Source organism: Sinocyclocheilus anshuiensis, unplaced genomic scaffold (genome assembly GCF_001515605.1).
Source record: "Sinocyclocheilus anshuiensis isolate Anshui unplaced genomic scaffold, SAMN03320099.WGS_v1.1 scaffold941, whole genome shotgun sequence".
Classification (NCBI taxonomy): domain Eukaryota; kingdom Metazoa; phylum Chordata; class Actinopteri; order Cypriniformes; family Cyprinidae; genus Sinocyclocheilus; species Sinocyclocheilus anshuiensis.
Window position 1 is genome coordinate 388,923 of NW_015555791.1, and position 3,796 is coordinate 392,718.

Genomic DNA, 3,796 nt, shown 5'->3' on the forward strand with positions numbered 1-3,796 from the left:
GAAACTTATATGGTAGTTACATAGCACCTAGACCTCAGTTATCATGAAAAAAGCCAGGAAATTTCAGTTTTGACAATATGGGACCTTTAAGGGTCAGGCCAGGCTGAAATAACAGTTTTCACTTTTTATAGTGCACTGCAATACAACCCTTGTCTTTAGGAATGAAACAATAATGAATACTCACATAATCCCATTAATAATTGCGTACGGAAAGATTTTGCTTGCTTCCTTATTTTGTATTTTAGTGACATCTGTTAATGTTTTTTTTTTTTTTTTTTACCCCACTTTGCATGACAAAGTAACATGCAAACAAAGCAGGAATAAAGGCATGGCAAAAAACAACTCTAGACTCTTCAGAACTGCTTATTTGAACATTTCAAATAAATAAACTGTTAAATATTACATTGAAAACGAAAAATCATCCTTTCTTTTAATGAAAGAAAATGAACGCATGATGTCAATGCAGACATTGTTACATAACATGAGGAAAGAAAGAAAGAAAGAAAGCAAGCAAGAAAGAAAATGCACTTTCAATAATTCACTCACCCTCTCTGCAGAATCTTCACACACTCATATGGTTTGTGTGTGATGATAAAGAGAAGCGGATGAGAGGCTCATACTGTCTTATACACTCACTCTTCATCACTTGTACTTCTGATGAATTCCGAACAGATCATTCGAGCGCCACCGGCCAATCAGGGCGCGACTCTGCGCCAGTCTCGCGAACGAGCAGCCAATAGGAAGAGAGAGAGAACTTTGGAAAGGAGGGGAGAGCGCGGAGATAAAGAAGAGTTACTCAGGTTCGAGTCCCACATTAGCACATCCAGCCGGCAAAGTGCAGTCATGCTGAAACATTATCAGTCATCTTAACAGAAATAGAATGTAAAACTGCTACATTAGAAACCTGTTCATTGTTTATAAGTCATTTAACTTAGCATACACAGTGAAAATGTGTAATAATTAATGCAGTGACCTAAATTAGTTTGAACGGGACAATGCATGAGGCATCTCACTCTAGAATAGGCCTACTGTAAAAAAATGTTTTTGGCAATAAAAAGTTGCAAAGTTCCTTGTAACTTGAAAATATAGATTTAAAAAGACTACTTGGATGTGTGGAAAAAAACGTCTCAGGTTACTTATGTAACCATGGTTCCCTGAGTAGGGAACGAGACACTGCGTCCTCTAGGGGTCGCTATGGGGAACGCCTCGTCGTGACCCGTGTCTGAAGCATACATTGAAAAAACACCACCCCTAGAGGACGCAGTTCAAAGTTCCCATGAAAGGGAACTATACACTATAGTAGTCTACATTTTACCAATTCAGTTGTTTAAATATGAATTCTTTATGCACATTATTTAGCACAGTTCCAGCATTTCACGTGGCATAGGCACAGATTGGTGACTGATATGACTGTTAAACATTTCAAATGAAAAAAAGAAGAACTTTGGACTTTTCCGAGCAAAAGAAAAAAGACTTTTTCTGAACCTGTTTATGTTCTACAGCTGCATTTTACCATCCTTCACAAATTGTATTAACATCTATGAATGATTTATTATCTGATAAAGCTTACAGTAAAATTAGATAAGATAATTACATGCTCATACATGCTAATTCGCAGATACAGAGATGCATAAAAGAACATTCTGCAGCTGCAGCATTACTTTCCTTTTAATTCAGGTCTTTTTTTTAATTCAATTTTAGCAGACTTAACTTTTCCAGCTATAGGCTACTTAAAAATGAAAAAATCTTTCTATACCTGTAAAAAATTATTTAATGTAGTTTATAGCCATATCTGGGTATCTGTGCATTTAAACAGAAATAGCATTATTTTCCCTTCTATTCAATAAACCTGTACATAATAAGGCGATACACGAATGTCATCTTGACCTGAAATGTTTCAAAAGCGCTGCAAAACCTTTGTCCTTCATTCTAAAAGGGGTTTAGACATTGCTTTCATTGGTCCTAAATGCAACATCATAAAAACAGTTGTAATGGTTACAGCCCTGGCCTTCACACATTCATAAAATCATGCAGGCAGAAGGAAGATATTTAGTGCAATTGTTCACTTTTAGGAAGTGTTTATCCACTTAAAACACAACAAAAGTGGCATTTAATATTGAATCAAAAGTTTACAAAGTAGTTTTCATCACAGTGTCTACATTCTAAAAAATGCTGGGTTAAATATAACCCAGCGCTGGGTTAAAAAGGGACAAACCCAGCTATTGGGTTGTTTTGACCCAGCGCTGGGTCAAAACAACCCAAATATTTAACCCAGCATTTTTTAGAGTGTATGAATAAACACACAACTTCTGATGGATTCATCAGGAACTACCAGTTTTGAGCTCCAATGAGTTGCATGGAAATCACTGTTGTCCAAAACTTACATTGTCCACCAATGAAAACCCCTGATCCCTAATACATGAAACATGGTTGTAAAGTAAATATAATGTATCAAACCCCATGATAATTAACCTTGCGAAGTCTAATAATGCACAACATCATAGAAGAATTGAAAATATGTGCATTAGTTAGAAAATGAATATGAAAACTTCATATGAGAATTGCCATCTCAAGCCAGGAATGAATGAAAATCTTAAGGCAGCTGGTCTAGACTGATTTCTGACTCGAATGTCGTCAGCCCTTGCTCACTCAGCATCAGGTTCAGAGTCTATGAAGTGAACTGGCCACTAGGGGGGTCTGTGCTGCTCTGACACCGTGGAACATCAAGGCTGAACTTTGATGCATTACAACACTTCAGCAGAAAAACAGCTATATAGGGCAGAGTGATTTAGACACTTATCAGTACGTGCAACACCACAAATCATAATATCTCTACATGACAAGAAATGTATTCTGACTTCATAATAACTTCATCAATAATAACAAACATTATATAATGCTTTACAGATCAATAGTTCATAGTATAGTATATTCAGTTTTGAAAAGGCCATGTATGACGTAGAAGCCGGTCCATGGAGTGGACTTCATTGAAATGTAGTTTTGAATGTTAATTTCAGAGCAGAAAAGCTGAGAGTGAATCATTTCACTATAATTAGCAGTTTGTTCAGCCTTCGTCTGTCTGTCCTCACAGTGCCACCTTTAAAATACTGTACATTTGTTTATTTATTCAGTGTAGATATTATGCAATTATGCACATTCTGAGCAGCACAGAAAGTTGTGTTGCAGTTAATTTGCTGACACCAACAATTTTACTTTGGATTTTGTGACTAGTTTATTTATTGCATTAAATAGCTTTTCTTTCTCTTCATGAGTTTGTTGCACTTTTCATAATAATTCATAATAGTATATCTCCTTTATATAAAGCATGTATGCTTTTATTATTAGGCCTATTACCGTATTATTATTATTTTAAAAATCTATTTTGTTTACATGTAAATAAATGTAAACAATAGAATATACATGTAAATAAATACAACAATTATATGTATTTTAATATATAAAGCATGAGATGTATACTTTTATTATTTAAAAAAAAAATCAATTTTGTTTACATGTAAATAAATGTAGACAATGGAATATACCTGTAATTAAATACACTAATTATATGTATTATAATATAGGCTATTAAATATTAGTTATTTAAAACCTTTATAAATTATAACTTTTTAAATAGCATATGTTTAATATTAATAAATATAATAAATATTTCATACAACTTATTTATTTATTTAATATTATTTAACAAATAGCCTACGTTTCCCCATTGCATAACGTGAACTTGGAATAGAGGAATTTGACCGCGTCTCTCTCTCTCTCTCTCTCTCTCTCTCTCTCT

At 34.1% G+C, this 3,796-nt stretch overlaps 1 protein-coding gene across 1 annotated transcript in view; it reads right to left on the reverse strand.

The window, feature by feature from the left end:
* LOC107674834 (fatty acid desaturase 2-like) overlaps positions 1-655 on the reverse strand; it is a 19,477-nt gene extending 18,822 nt beyond the window's left edge. Inside the window, exon 1 of the mRNA XM_016468947.1 lies at positions 547-655. The gene's annotated coding sequence lies outside the window, so the exon portion shown is untranslated. The remainder of the gene's footprint in view (positions 1-546) is intronic.
* Positions 656-3,796: the final 3,141 nt, after the last annotated feature.